Source organism: Nyctibius grandis, chromosome 3, assembly GCF_013368605.1.
Source record: "Nyctibius grandis isolate bNycGra1 chromosome 3, bNycGra1.pri, whole genome shotgun sequence".
Lineage (NCBI taxonomy): Eukaryota > Metazoa > Chordata > Aves > Nyctibiiformes > Nyctibiidae > Nyctibius > Nyctibius grandis.
The window spans coordinates 45,343,289-45,359,685 of record NC_090660.1 but is presented as its reverse complement, the minus strand read 5'-3'; the positions used below and the strand labels follow the sequence as shown (position 1 = coordinate 45,359,685).

Here is a 16,397-nt window from a genome sequence, read left to right as displayed (position 1 = left end):
CTTTCTACGCCACAGTGCATATTTAGCACACCGAATGCTAACCTCCAGTCTCACATATCCTGATGTAAGTTTAAATTAACATGACCGAAGTCAGTGAAGAAACATCAAGGAAATGCAGAGTAACTGCGCAAGGCTTAGTCTCTGGGGTCAAGTTCATACAAGGTCCTAAAGCGACAGAATTTGTATCACTTTCTGACCAGTGTCCAGAAGAAATTACAAAGCCATTTACATCTCCATGGGATATGGCACCACTTTACTCCCAGCTGCACTGCTCAGAAAACACATAAAAGTGAGCTTTGTATTTGTGCATATTTACTATGCCACATAGCTCTTACTAATAAGTTGAACTACCAACACCAAAAAATTGCTACTTCTGTTTGCAGAAGTGGAGTATCTTTGCAGTGAAGGAAAATTGCATAAACAACACTTTACCCCATGGGCGAGCGCTGTACGTATATGAATACACCCATGCTGCATGGGATGCCAAACTTCTTTCCTCCTTGGTTGCTCTCATCTCTTGTGGGACTTTTCACTGTCATCTTTTCACTACTACCCCTCTGTAAAAGATACAAAGAGGGCTAACATACAGATGAACCACCCTCATTTTTCCAGGCAGCTGGCAGGTTAATTTCTGGGATGACCCAGGTACGTTGGCATTGACCACAATTCTAGGCACCCACGGAGGGATGCGGAACCAGAGTCCCACGGTGCTGTGTTCCCGCAAGCCAGAGGCAAGACCGGTCTCCACACAGAAACCACCCGAGTTTGAAGGAGAGCAGAAAGCACTTCCACAGCATCAACACACAGGCAGCCTTCAGTACCAGGAAGACTGTTGCCAAATTTTTGCCTCGCATTGTGCATACACATTCAAGAGTCAGCTGAGGATCCAACGTTGAAGTTGGCTTACCCCTTACTCTAGTAAAACACACAGTAAATTCAATTCTAATAACTTATTATTGTGAAGAGGGCTGTGATAATTAACAGACATTTATTAGTGTTTAATTTGAGAGCAGATATGCTTTGAAGAATTTTAATGACCCATTCATGGACCCACACAACCAGGAGTACACAGAGAAGATACAATCAAGTCCTTGGGAGTGATTCTTACCATGTGTTTGTACACATCCCGGAACAACAGCAACAGATCACCATTGCTACTGGGTGCTACCGTATGACAACAGCTATAATTATACTGTCCTGATAAATCATAATCTTCTGTAAGCCTAAACCGCTGACTTTGTGTCAGATAAAAACAGATGCCTGCTGTGTTCCCACACACCTTTACCTGATCATCATGTTGTGGTTTGATTTAGAGGATGGCTGTTAGCAAAAGGAACTGATCAAAACTACGGAAGCTTGGAAAAAGGAACTGCTGCACGTCCTCATTTTATCTCCTTTATAACGCTCGAAACATTAAGTTACGACTTCTTTTTAAGAGACCAGAAAGATTATACCCAGCACATTCTTTGTAAAAGTAATCAGAGTTAAGGTCGTAGCACTAAAAGTCACGCCTAGAAAATGTGCTTTCAGGACAGATTCATGAGTATTCACAGAAGAGACAGGGGATGAACAACAGACTTCCCAAGTGCCTTTTTCTTTAATGGCAGGTTTTGCTGACACACATCTTTCACAAACCTAGCTAGTCCTAACAAATTCTGTTCATTCACAGCAATGTCTTTGTTTCATTTTTTAAGGAAGTTTACTGCCAGTGCTAAAAATCAATCAGCCTTAGGCGGCTGTCAGCATCCCACCCGCCATTCTTCCAGCTCTCCTGTGCCAACCGCCCGGTTTCTCGGCACAGCCCCGTCCTTCTAAAGGGCCCCTTGCAACACTCAGATTGCTCCTGTTTTCATCCCGAAGGCAAACCTGCTCCGCTTCATATTGCTCCTCCAAAAACTCTCATGCTCCACATGCCACGTCCGCCCACTCAGCTCAAGTCTCCGCCATCTTCAGATTTTGAATGTTGACACCAGCTCCAGTTCAGAAGCGCGAAGCAGCCGGGAAAGGGGGACTGAAGAGCAAAACAGATCTGGGGGACAAGAGGCAGGAAAAGGGTCTACGATAAACAGTGATTTTGCAGCAGTACAGGCTGGGGGTTGACCTGCTGGAAAGCAGCTCTGTGGAGAAAGACCTGGGAGTTCTGGTGGACAACAAGTTCACCATGAGCCAAAGATGTGCCCTTGTGGCCAAGGTGGCCAATGGTATCCTGGAGTGCATTAGAAAGAGTGTGGCCAGCAGGTCGAGGGAGGTTATCCTCCCCCTCTACACTGCCCTGGTGAGACCACATCTCGAGTACTGTGTCCAGTTCTGGGCTCCCCAGTTCACAAAACACAAGGAACTACTGGAGAGAGTCCAGCAGAGGGCTACAAAGATGATTAGAGGACTGGAGCATCTCTCCCATGAGGAAAGGCTGAGAGACCTGGGTCTGTTTAGCGTGGAGAAGAGAAGAGTGAGAGGGGATCTTATCAACACTTACAAATACTTCAAGGGCAGGTGTCAAGAGGATGGGGCCAGGCTCTTCTCAGTGGTGCCCAGTGACAGGACAAGGGGCAACGGGCACAAACTGAAACACAAGAAGTTCCATCTCAATACGAGGAAACACTTCTTTACTTTGAGGGTGGCAGAGCACTGGAACAGGCTGCCCAGCGAGGCTGTGGAGTCTCCTTCTCTGGAGATATTCAAAACCCGCTTGGACACAACTCTGTGCAACCTGCTCTAGGGGAACCTGCTTTGGCAGGGGGTTGGACTAGATGATCTCCAGAGGTCCCTTCCAACCCCAACCATTCTGTCATTCTGTGCAGTGGGAACCAAGTGTTAAGTCCCTTAAAGTAACTACACAAAAGAAAAATTCAGTTAACTTCATGCACATGCAAACACACATGCTCAGCCAAATGCCTCTTCTCCTTCTGCTTAACAACTCCTCTCCATAACCCTCCCCCCCCACCATTATTTTCACTGTAATTTTTCCCAGGACACCTGGTGATGGAGCAGGACCACACATGCTAGGCACCAGACAAACACCAGGTATCTCCACATCCTGCTCCTACACAGCTCTGCACGCTCCCTGTCTCCTTCTCCTGCTGCTGTGGGATAGCAGAGACCACCCGTCAGGCCAGTGCCATGGGAAAAAAAACAAGATCTCAGTTAGGTCATGTTAACCCATCTCAGACAACGACATGCAGCAGCTCTGTACAGGGACACAACGACTCAGGGAGCTCCAGCCGCCACCTCAGCCTCACCGTTCATGAAGGAAAGCATTACCAAGGGGCAAGGATCCTTTTACTACCTTAACACAGGTAACACTAGATTCCTGCCATGGTGATTTCAGATGAAACAAAGACACACACCTACAGAAACCCAGTGTCCCTAGGTACAGGGAAAACTTGTTCTCCACCTTCAACAGTCTTCCTGGACATCCACAGCTCCTCCAAACACCCATTTTCTCCCCCCTTATTTCTGTATGGTCTTGTTACAGCCTCCTTTCCTTTAAGGCTGCGTTCAGCTCCTCACACCCTGCATTTTCCTCTCCTCCAGCCTTTGCTGTGGCTGCTGCTCACACCAGCTCTTCATTGCCTCTGCAGAGATCGACGCTGATACCAGCCATGAAACAGCTGAGAGATCTTTGCAAGTCAACCAGTTCATCTTGGCACAGCTCCGCTATCCTGAATGCGAGGTGTAACCTTGGGGGTGGAATTACACGAAGAGTAATCCTATGTACCTGGTCTTCAATAAACTTCGCAGATCTGCTGTAAGACTCCACAAGAAAACTCTTTTGAGTTAAGCTAGTCAAAAACCACTAGACCCTAAAAGCATGGAAGTAAAGTAGGGATGACTGTGTGAAGAGCATTTTTATGAAAAATATTTTTGTGAAAGAGCAATATTTTCCACATTCACATACACCTATACCTACACAGATATTTTCTCTTTAAAAGATTAATGAGAAAATTCAAACTGAAAACTTAATTTTGCATATTAGAATGAGAAACTAGGATTTCAGCCCTTCAAATGCTGTTCTCTTCTCCAAAATGTAAAATACACTAAACAAAGCAGAATAAACCGGGTTTGTAAGAACAAAAATCTGTTTCATGTCTAGCATCTTCTTAGCTGTCAGACTCACACTTCTGATCATCTTGTCCTTTTTCTTAACTGTTGAAGAGAGTTTCATTTAAGAGAGAGTGCCCTCTCTTCCATGGGGACAACAGAGGACAGAGACTCTCCCGAGTGATAGGGTTTTTTTCCTGTGCAGGGGAAGCACCAACTCAGAGGGCAACTTCCCCTACCCTACTGAGCCAGAAGGACCACCAAAGGGTCCCTACACACTGCCGAATAACCTCTGCTGGTCTGCACAATGACGTAGAAGAGAGAGGACTCAAACCAAACTTCAGACAAACTTCTTGATCCTGCCATTGCCCTGGGCTGCTCATCCTTTACCACATCCATTACACTGTCTCTCCAATATCCCATCCTCTAGAAGCAAAAAACTCATGCACAGAAGAGCCACGTGAAGAGGACAACCATCTGTCTTCCTCTCCAGTGTGGTGATGCAAGCCTTGACCCCTGGACACCAGTCCCAGAGCCTCCAGGAGGCCTGGGCAAGCTTTTTGCAAGGGGAAAGGAGGACCTAAACTTTAGAAGGATAAGGAATTAGCCTGATTTCTTACATCTCAAGGACCCCATTTCCTTCCCTTTTCTCAGCCTGCCAGACTGGCCAGGACCCAGTGGATTCCTCTTTAGCTAATATCTTCCATTCTTCTTTCAAACCAGTTCAGCATTTCTCTTCTTAAACTTCTTGTTCTCCCCCTTATTTTCTGTCAGAGCCAAGGAAGCGAAGAGTTACGAGTCTCTTCACTAATCTTCTCCAGTGCTCTAAATCTAGCTAAAAAGTTGTAGAAATCTTCATCTGCCATTTCATTGCATTTCACTTGTCAAGTACTGAAAAGTCAATAGGTTACCTCAAGCTGCACGCCAGGACAAGGTAGCAAAGGGTGTAAAAGCCACAGCGTCTCCTGAGCTAGACAGCAGAAGATAAGAGTAGCATGTAAGGGACTCCATCATGGCTTTCTTCTTTTTATGAAGACTCAGAGGGGACACCCTGGTTTGCGATTCTATGCCTAGCTCAGAGATGAATGCATGTCTTGCAATATACAGGTGGGAGTTAAAAGACTTTGTTATGCGGGGGTAAATACGAAGACCATTTGTTTGCAGGTTAGAACACGACACACAGAAGTCATCAATCGGTTGCATAGACTGCACATCATATATGTTATCATGACTAAAAAATGACCTAGGTTCTGCATTGAAAACAGTAGGAGACGTAACAGCAGACAATTCAGCAACAGGCATTTAAAATGTCGTGCTCAGTGGACTCCAAGAATTTCACACATTACCTTACTGCTTTCACTCTGTTTTTCAGACTTTTAACAAGCCAAGCCACCCCTTTACAATACCCAGGCTCCTTAGACATCCACTTCAGAGCATCAAAATCTGGGGGAAAAGGCTGCCCACAGTCCAGAAGACATTCTTGAGCTCTAGACACCCTCCTTTTTAAGTGCATGAAACTTCGAAGTGAAATATGAGCAATCCTAGCCTTTTGTATCACAAAAGTAAGCAGTGCAAATACATGGCAACCTATAATCCCTAATCAACCTAGAAAATAAATGACTGATAAACCTATCTGCTTGTAACCCCATTAACAGATTCTGGCTTCAGTATCACCAGGGTAATTTGCTGAGACTATTTTTAATCCCAACTGCTAAACCACTAATCCCACAATTTCCACATTGTATTTCCCCTCCTCCCCTAAATTTACCCAAGGTTACCAACAATTCTGCAACTCATTAAAGAGCAGATAAATAAATAACATTTGCAAATATACACCTCCTGGCACTGGAGAACTGAGAGACTCGGATTACTCGGTTGATCCCGTTAAAGCCATTACTTTCTAATTGGAAAGAGTCATTCAGAAGAAAAGCTGTGTGTCTGGCATGTCACTTGACACCTGGTATGTACCATTCATGATAAGATGAACTCTCCAATATGCTTGCCACAAGGAGAAGAAGTGGGTTAGATTCATCATACCACCGACAGTCACGGCTCCCTCTACTAAAATCCGTTCAAATTTAATGGGTCCAGGGTTATTAACATCAGTTTTCATGTCTTCTCAAACTGGCATTAAAACATTCTCCAAGTATCATTATTAATGTCAATATAAATAATGCATTGAAAATCACAGCATTCATTACAGAGGTAAAATTTATCGGGGGGGAAAGGAAAAAAAAGAGACAAACAGAGCAAATCTAATTAAAGTACGTATTTATAGATTTCGTACTGCTTTTCTCAGTAGGGATGAACACACTTCTCTAAAACGGTCTTAAAATAAGCATTCACAGAGTCATTAAAAAGAGTACCAAGAAAGTACTGTGTTAATCAGCTAAAGCTACAGTTATACACAGGATGTTGCAAAGGGGCTGACCTGAAAATACACGAGACTGGTAGTTTATCCAAGGATGTTTCAACGTGCTAGCACAACAATCTGGAAGACAGACCCTTGATTTCACGTAAGCAGCTACACACAAGAGGAAAAGCTGTATTTAGTGTTGGAAGGGTGGTGTTTAATGCTGCTTTCAACTTCTATAAATTACAATGTCAGCCATTCCTAATTGGTATATATTAGTATTCAAACACCACGTTGAAATTAGAAGCTTAGCAGTTTTTTGGTACGCTTACAGACACTTCACACAAACACGTGAATAACCTCGTTGAGATATTTTTGTATTCCAAGGTTAAAAGAAACGACTTTAAGAGACAGATGGTGAGCAACTGGTACCTCACTGAGGAGCGCCACTGACTTTTGGAAGTTCTCATGCGACGCACCGTATGGGACTAACTCCTATTTACTGTGCACCTTGGGATTTCCAAGCAGAGCCCCGTCTCCTGAAACCCTGCAGATACGCACAGCTAGGATGGCACGGGGGAAAGCAAGCCTAAAAATACAACTCCCAGGGGCTCTGAATCCAAAGGGAAAATAAGAGACCTTATTTCTCTAATTGCATAGTTTAAGTCAATCCTCAAACTGCCTGATTCATGGTTTTATCACACTTGTGGCTGCCAATACTGGTACCAGCTCCCCAATACAGGTGCCTCACAGTCTACTGCAAGGGAAGCCCAAATGCATCCATTAGAATAGAAAACTAAGCAACCTCTGCACAAAAAACGGAGCAGGAGGGGAGGGAGAAAAGTCTTTCCAAGCACATCCTCAACCATCAAAGGAGCAGCTCTAGTTTCAGCCCACAGAGACCGTGACACCTCTCCCCGCGATCCTTTTACAACACACTGTGTCACTGGCTATTGTTCATAACTCTTCCCGTAAATCATTTCAACATTCAGACCCCGACTATTTCTTAAGGAAATTATTTCAGAAGGAAAAAAAAAAAACTGCTTGCTCATGAACCTGGTATCATTACAACAATGAGGCAAAACAGCTAAAGACAGTTACGTTGCACAATCCTAAATGCATCATTTATTGTACTAGATTTCAGAAAAAGAACGTTCTGAAACACTAAAATAAATCAGAGCATAAAAGTGACTTGTTGTCAGCTCATACAATATGGGTTAAATGCTACCATATGGTGAGTGCACACACATTACCCTTTTAAAAACAAAGAATATGGCTAATTTCTTTCCCAAATCTATTTTTAAATAGATAAATGTGACCATTTTAAAATGAGGCTACAGTTGTGACTAAAACACCTCAATTTTCACCAGTCTCTTTCTCTCTTTACTGAGAACGAATGCCACCTCACTGCTCACCATCTTTTTAAAAAGGACAAGGAAAAATTACTATTAAGTCAGCTATATCCCTGTAACAAGCCAACACAAGCATTTCCATGCAGTGTAAAAATAATGACAAGCCAACTCACAGTTCTTCCTTTATTTTACCTGCCGGAAAAGCAAAGCATGCGTGCGTGTGTGTGTGCAGTATGTTAAAACTCATTGACATACGATCCAATTTTCAGCAAACACTCCCAACAGGACCTGCCTGATAGACAGAGCTCTCGTTTACTCTGCACCCTCACAGTCATGTACTGAAACATACAGTTTCCCAACCAAAAAGAAAAACCGAAAAAAAAGGACCAAAGCAAACATGTATGAAATACACCCAGGGTAGCTGGAGCGGATGCTGTTGGTTTGAAAATTGTCTCTCTAGCCTCTGTGCTGAGTATTTCTTTTTATCATTATACTATAAATGAAACATGTCAGGAGCCTAAAAATAGCTACAAATTGTAATTACATATGCTTTGTAGTTTCTGTTTTACTTTGAAAAGAAGATTAAAAGCTAGATCGTTTTAGAAACTGGCCTTAAAGATTTGGGGAGCCACAAAATTATTCTACTTTGCAATTTGGAGTACGCTGCTGGAAAACATTTCCTTTGGGACGTAAATACGATGGCCCCAACACAGAGAAGCAAGCTCCCAACGCTACACAGCATGATGGCAAGAAAGAAAACAGAGAAGAGCAGACAAAGAAAAAAGTAATTTCTTAGAGATTCTAAGAGTGCCCTGATTACAGATGTAATACTATAAGCTTTAATTAGGAGCTAAGTGCTGCGTGCTAAATTCATCCCCACACACAGCCCTGTAAATTCAGTGTCACTCTACTGAAGTTACCGTGGGTTTACAACGACTGTACAAGAGCAACGCCTGGCCTCTGGCTTCTGTCACAGCCCCTAATGAAACGTGGATTTCGTTGAACAAGCGTTAGGCTATGCAATATCCTGCTGATACAAATTAAATTCTTTTCCATAAGCAATCACTTTAATGAAAGGTTAGCAAAAATGGATTTTAAGTAGTCATCAGAACGTAAGTGGTTTTGAATCCAGAGTAAAAACCCTCTGTTCTTCCACAACATAAGACTCAAAAGAGTTTAGACCAGTGTCTTCATTAACTTTGTCACCACGTAAACAGCCACTAGTGTCCCCGCAACAGGCACTATTTACAATGTTAGCTCACAACCCGGGAGTGGTAAACAAATGAATTATCTTACAGCAGCCCACTGCAACTGCTATAAAATACCTGCTAGAACTTATTAGGCAATAAATAGTTTGGCAGCAACTTAAGAGATGCAAGTATTGTCCATCCACACACTAATTTAATCTCAGAACATATGCTTAATGCCCTGAGTCCGTTTGCATAAGAGCTGTTGCCGTAATACAGTTTCAGGAACGCAAGGAGAAACTGCTAACGTGAAGTGTGTAACAATGCCGATGTGCCTCTACAGATAACCAAGAAGTAAACAACATCAAAAAACGAATAACCGACGTTGAGTAATCATCACATCAAAAAAACAGAGCTCATTGGCTTCAAATAGCAAAGCAGGTTCAGCAGATCAAGAGACCGAACATTTGCTGACTAACAGTTAGGTAATGAAAGTAAACATTCGCAATGAAGTCATCCCCCTAATGAAAGCCATGGCAATGTTAACTACCTGGACCATAATCCACCAGCATGTTTTAATGCGGGCTCACTAACATAGTACTTATTAGACTCGCTCCTGCTGGAAAAGGAAAGGAAGTCTCACTTACTTCTAACGTAGAAGTGACAATCAAGAAATGTTGCTGTCTCTTAAGTCCTTCTAACTCCCAAGTAACTGTATTGGTGACACCCAGAGTTACTACACAGTTAAAGTGGGTAACTGAAAAAACAGAATTTTGCCTTCAGTGACTGAGTCAGAACAGCTTTATCCTAGCACTGAAGTGTATAAACATTTGCAGCATGTAAGATGTCTGCTTTGAAAAAGCAATGTTGCTCCAAGGTTCAAAAATTTATATTGCAGATATCTAATCAAATAAATGTGACTTTTTTTTTTTTTTTGCTGTTTTTTTGCCATGCCATGATTAATTATCTGTATTAAGTTTACAATTACAGGAAAAAAAAAAAAAAACAACACTGTAGTAAGTATTTGCTGATGAACTGCTGATACTCTTAAGGATTTCAGGCTCTGCTGTTCACATACAGGAACTGTAATTCCACCCAGAAACACCCTCATGCAACTCCCAGTAGTCAATGGGAGTGGCAAGGGTGCTCATTAGGGGACAGCACTAGGCTCTCAAGCAACAAGTTAATTCATAGGATGGTTGTATATGCTCTTACCCAATTGAGGAACACCACATAGCAGTAAGACTGTAGCAGTCCATTTCCCCTTTCTGCGCAGAAATCTAATGCCCATTCAGGCTGAAAAAGGTAGGTATCTGCAAATTCATACTTGTGTCTCAAAAACTTAAATGGGCACATTTTACTCGTAAAATTTGCAAGCTCAGACAAGTTACTTCCTGCAAAATGCAATCACTTTGTAATGCAGCTTTCTATTTTGATGACTTTAAGAAACCCAGCTTTCCAGTTTGAGTACACATACACAGACTTTGTCACTGGTCTCACAAAAGCTTATGCATTGGCTCATTTTGCACACTATATGTAATCCCAAAGAAGTCCTGGAAGAACTTGGCTAAGCATGAATTTAAGTCTTCACAGAAGTGAGGTCTTTCAAAGTTTACAGGTTTTGGATCGTACTAAATACGGATCCTCCCATTAGATGGGACCTCAGTGTAAAACCCACCAGTTAAGATCACAGATACCTATAGATAACTCTGTTCAAGTCACCTGCACATTAAGGCCTTAAAAATAAATCCAAATAAACAGACTGCCCAAAGTTTGCAGGAGTTCATGACTACATCATTCATCAGATGATGCTCTCCCAGGCTGCCCTCTCTGGTACCAGCTACACAAGTACCCACAGCAATGTGCATTTTAAAGGCTACTCATTTTTCAGTCAACTGAAGTCCTTCCAAAGCAGATCTGTAAAGTGCTAGGACACAAACATCTTTCTTTGCTAAAATGAGGGATGGCTGCACTTACAGGCAGTTGAATAGGCAGAGATTCAGAACAACGGCACAACCATTTTCACTCCTTCAATGAGTACTTCTGTACTGATAAACACTATTATTAAATCTTGGTGACAGTGCAACACTATGACCATCTATAAAAACATAGGATGAACCTAATTTTTAAAGCAAAGACATTAGTCACTGTCACAGGAAAACTTTATTCTACAAAAGTTGAATGTCACTGCTGTTGCTCCATTCCAGACAGCTGTACTGTTACCGAGCTCACCTACAAATAACAGTAGGTAGCTTTCACCTTAGTGATGTAAACTGTTTTCTTTTCTATGATGCACAGAGAAGTAGTCATTCACGAAGGAACTGTATGCAGCTCTTGATGCATATTGTTTTAGTCGCTTACAGCAATTTAGAAGGTCATGCTGAGCTTAGATAGGAGCCGTGCTAACAAATACCACTCCTCTCTTTAAGTGTGTTTTATATCATTCCTTAAGCTAATGTTATTCTCACTGGTGTTTAATTTTTCTCTTTTTTTCTTTTGTAAGCATTATTTTTGCATATTAAACTAACAGTTTAGAGGGGGGTTATAATGCCCTGTTGTCCACACAGACCACATAGTACTTATAACTTCACTTCAACATTACTCAGTTTTATAGGAACTGAAGGCTGAAAACAAATCCCAGGCAATAGTTTTTAGAGATACCTAAAAAATATTTTACATCAGGAGCTAGTAAAGGTGCGCACCATGCCAGTAACACAAAGCTCCACACAAACCACTTTATTGTGCAGAGCCAATTCAAAACGGCTACGGCAGCTACTCTAGTGAAACTAAAGATGTCTCCTGGAATAACTGCACTGTGATACTCATTACACTACAGGTGCTCCTACACAAATTCACCTTCCAGTTTTACCAGGGGGAAAGCTCCAAGAATCACCACAGCCCGCTCCTTCTCACTGCCTGACAGGACAAGATGGGGGGTGCTCAGAGCAGCACACGACCAGGCTGGCCGGCCGTGTGTTTGCTGTGACAGAGCTAAAGGACATGCTGGTGAAAAACAAAGCGGAAGCGCTCACAGAGAGATGACCTGCCCCAGCCAGCCGCCACGGACAAAACTACAGTTGCAGAACTCCCAAAATACTCCCCACCTCAATGAAAACCTTTGCTCCCATCACCATCACCGCTCTCCCCTCGAAACACCCAACACCTCATGCAATACAGTTATTTTTGGCCCACTAGCAGCAGCCAGCCTGGGGGACAAGAGCGAGGCGCCTCGCTACAGAAGCACGGGTGCCACTGTCCCCTGTACCCACTACTGCCCACACCCATCCATGGGACACAGCCCCAGCACCACACACACACATGCACGAGTACACACGTGCACTTGCCTCAACACAGCACCCCCTCACCCCCGCAATGCGTCCACATGCACCCCTGCCCCCATGCGATGCCCAAACCGGCGTGCACATGCATACCCAGCCCCCCCATACCCAGCAGAACCTGCAGGCACACACATGTGGCCCACGTGCAGCAATGCAACATACCCCATCCCTGGCCCTGCATGCACACGCACATCCCCCCCATCCCACATGCAACACCCCTCCCAGCCCCACACACACCTGCCCTGCACGCAACAGTGAGCCCCCCCGCACGTACACACACACCCCCGCAGGGTTGAGGGGTAGATAAAGGGGGGGCAGCTGCACGCCACTGCCCTCCCTCAGGGTCAGCATCCTCCTGCCTGGTCCCCTCCAGGACACACATGGCCTTAACGCACCATGGGGAAAAAAGCAATGGTCAAAAATCAGGACATGCACACCCTGCCAAATAAAACTCTTGGCTATCAACCCACCTGCATGTCATGCACAGGGAAGGGGGCACCAAGAAAATCTGACAGAAGTGCTTGAAAAACAGACCTCCCCCCAAAATCAACCCACATTTTGCCTTTCAGCTTCTGCTTAAAATTATGCATTTCCCATTTTTTTTTTGGGGGGGGGGGGGGGGGGGGGGAGGGGGGAGGAAGCCAACCAAATACACGGTTGCCAAGTCGAGTTAATGAAAAACCCTTTGGCTGTTAACTCATTTAGTGCAGCAAGCATGAAATAAAGTCCGTGGCACAGGGCCAAAGCACAGCGGCCCTTTGCCGGGCAGGCTGCTGGGACCTCTCCGTGCCCGACTGCCGAGAAGCCAGCCCACGGGCCTGAAGAGCTGCGATCGTCCTCTAGAAATCGGTGAATCTGCCTCAAAAAAAAAAAGTTAAAAATAAAAATAATAACTATCGATGGCACCGCCGGGCCCCAGGAGATTGTCTGTAAGGGCACTTTTGGATCCACTTCCGAAAAAAAAAAATCCAACCCACCCAACCCCACCACTGCGGGTGGATATAAACAACGAGGCCCCGCGGAGGACGCGCCCCGCGCCGGGTGAAGGCAGGACCCCGGCTCGCCTCGCCCCGGCGGCTCCTCCCGGCTTCGCGTCCCACCTCGCCGCGCCCCGACACCCCGGGGCCGAGCGGGGCCGAGACAGGCCGGGCCGGGCGGTGGCGGGGGGCGTGCCCGCGGGCTGGGGCCGCCCCGGCGGGGCGGGGACCGCCGGCGGGCGGGGGCTCGGCGGCGGCGCGTCCCTCTGTCCATCCGTCCCCGGCCCCCCCCCGCCCCGCTGTCGCAGCACCCCCCGTGCCCCTCCCCGCCCAGGAAACTTCTCCGCTCGCAGGGAAAGAGTTCGGCTCCCCGGGTGCGAGCGGGGGGGAGCGCCTGGCGATGGGGAGCGGGGCGGGGGGAGGAGGAGGAAGAGGCGAGAGAGTTGCGCCTCTCCCCAAAAAGGGACTTTGACCTCGCACCGCTTCTCCGGCGGCCCCCGAATTACATATTTTTTCTCACAGGTCGGATCCTAACGCAAGTCGGTACAGCGTCTAATTTATGAACTCATCAGCCTAATTTCATTATTTAATCATGCGCCCAGCAATCGTGTTTCCTTAAGAAAGGTCTGACCTATTTTTGGCTGGAGATAAACGATCATGTTAACAGATGTTAATCTTGTAATCTGTTTTTCCTGTAAGCACTTCGCATACCCGCGTTTCAAACATTAAAAAAAAAAAACAAAAACTCTTTCCCAAACGACTTGACGTCACGATTCAGTTATTAAAAAAAAAAAAAAAATCTCGCAATGGTTTCAAAGACATTAAATCTTTTTCACTTTATAAATGCTGATTTGTTCTGCCTCAACTCCCACAGGCTTTTATTTGCATTTCAAATTCCACAGGTTACACCAGTCGCCTTTTCAGAAAATGTAAACCAACAATAAGGCAGCAAATGGGGGGGTGGGGGGGGAGGGGAACCCTGCATCTGGATTAAATAAAGACCAGAATTAATGTTTAGAAAGTAGTCCGAGCAAAACTCATATTTGCACGCCCAGTGCCCGAGCGCCTCCGTATCTATAGGGGTAATGTAAAGGATAAGCTGTGGGCACACACAATGCACATTCCCCAGAAAATTCTTGTCTGCTGCTGGGAGCTTATTAACGCTCCTAATAAATGGTGCTGACGCCAAACCGACACTTTTCGGCTTAAAACACAGGGTTTGTCTCCAGCAGTTGATTGCAGAGGTTAGCTGGTTTGAGGGTGAAAAACAACGGCCGGCTGTCATGCTCCACACGCGTCCCCACACGTACTGCCTATTTTAACACCCCACCTTCTTCCCCTTACAGCAAAGTTTACCCATCCGAACTTTCCTCAACTTGCCCCAAGTACTTAATTCGCATTAGGGTCGCGACTAGGCGCTACGCTAATTATCACCAAAGATAGTAGCGGGGGGAGGGAGGGAGGGACGAGGAGAAGGAAAGCTTTTATAGCACAAAATGTCTGGAACTGCATTATTTCTATTCTTTTCTCTCTCTCTCCTTCCCTCCCTCCTCTCGATCCCCCCCCCCCTTTCCTTTTTTTAACATATGCATTAAAGTCCCTGCCTCTCTCCCCACCCGCATCAAATGGGCTATTTTCCTCTTCTGGAAATAATCGCTACGGAGACATTGTCCTTCTCGCTGTCTATATGTGAATAATTGTTTTCTCTGCCCGCCCACCCCCAACTTCCTTTGATAAACTGTGCACTTCTGTAACGGGGATCACGCAGCTATCGACTCGCAGCGGAGAGTAGCTGAAAACCAAGGGGGGGTCGGGGGGGACACATACAACCACACAGCGGGCATTACACGCACACGCCGAATCAATACTATCAGAGGGGAAAAAAACAACAAAAAAAAAACCCACTTAATAATTTAGGTGGCTACTCGGGGCTCGCAGACCCATCACCCACCTTCATTAGCCGAGGCATTTTACTTTAAAGTGAGGCAATTTGTTCTTTGTTTCTTCATGGATTAATATCGCAGTCCGCCCCCCCCCGCCCCTGACGGAGCGTACAAAGCCAAAAGGCTCCCGGAGCCCGCAAGGCCCCCCCCGCCCCGGCACCACCACTGCAGCAAAACCGACCTCCTCCTCCTCCTCCTCGCGAAACAGCGCAAAGTTACCATTTTGGAGCCGCTCCGATGACCGGGTGGGACAGTCCCCGCTCCCGGGGGGAGGAGCGGAGGGTGGGGGCCGCGAAGTTTGGTTCCCCCCCCCCGCCCAGGGGCGCAGCCCGAGGACCCCCGAGCCAGCCCGCCGCCCCGCCGCCCCTCACCTCCTCCGCTACCGGCGGCAACGTTCGGGGACGGGCGCGCCAAGCCACCCGCCGCCCTGAAGGTGAAACCACGCTCCGCATGCGAGCAGCCGCCAGCTGCACATCATCCGCCCAGCCGCTCCACTGGCGCGGGCGGGGGCGGCCCGCCGTTCCCCGCCGCGCCCCGCGCCCGCGCACCGCCCCCGCCCGCCGCGCCCGCGCACCGCGTCCGCCGCGCCCCGCCCGCGCTGCCGCCGCGCGTACCCCCCGCCGGCGGCGGCAATGGCGTAGCCGGTGCGGAGCCCGCACGCCGCCGACTATTGTCTCTGCGGCGCAAAGTTGGGGTGCGGGGTGCTGCGGAATCGGGGGGTGGGGGGGCAGCGGGGCGCCGCGTTGTGCGGGCACGGAGTCGCGCTTCTGCCCGCCGCCGCCCCGGTTCTGACGTACCTCCGCCGCGAAAGGTGCGAGCTGGAGTTGCCCCAGATGCATTTCTATTAGAAACTTTTTTTTTGGGGGGGGGGGGGGGGGGTGGCGAATTCCAGTAAAATATTTATGGATCTATTGAAATGCGCAGAAACAACAACATTAAAGTCCTCAATCAAGATCAAAGAGGAATACTGTTCAACAGCCACGCTGGGGAAGTTGAAAGACCTCCGAACAAATCAATCTGCCATATGGCTTTTTTTAAAAAAAAAAAAAAACAACCAACAAAAAACCACCACCACCACTCCTGTGTCTGAAAAGTTCAGTTCTTGTTTTCCTGCGTGTTTGCGAAGCTCGGTTTAATCACGCCAAATATGTGTGCCATAGGCGAGGGGAGCATGTTTAGTCTATGGCTGGAGAGCCTAATTTAATC

The 16,397-nt window shown here is 46.3% G+C and overlaps 1 protein-coding gene across 2 annotated transcripts in view; it reads right to left on the bottom strand.

Annotated features, from left to right (window-relative positions):
- ZNF516 (zinc finger protein 516) overlaps positions 1–15,613 on the bottom strand; it is a 114,821-nt gene extending 99,208 nt beyond the window's left edge. For both annotated transcript variants that reach the window (XR_011047815.1, XM_068396326.1), the window contains exon 1: positions 15,563–15,613. The gene's annotated coding sequence lies outside the window, so the exon portion shown is untranslated. The remainder of the gene's footprint in view (positions 1–15,562) is intronic.
- Positions 15,614–16,397: the final 784 nt, after the last annotated feature.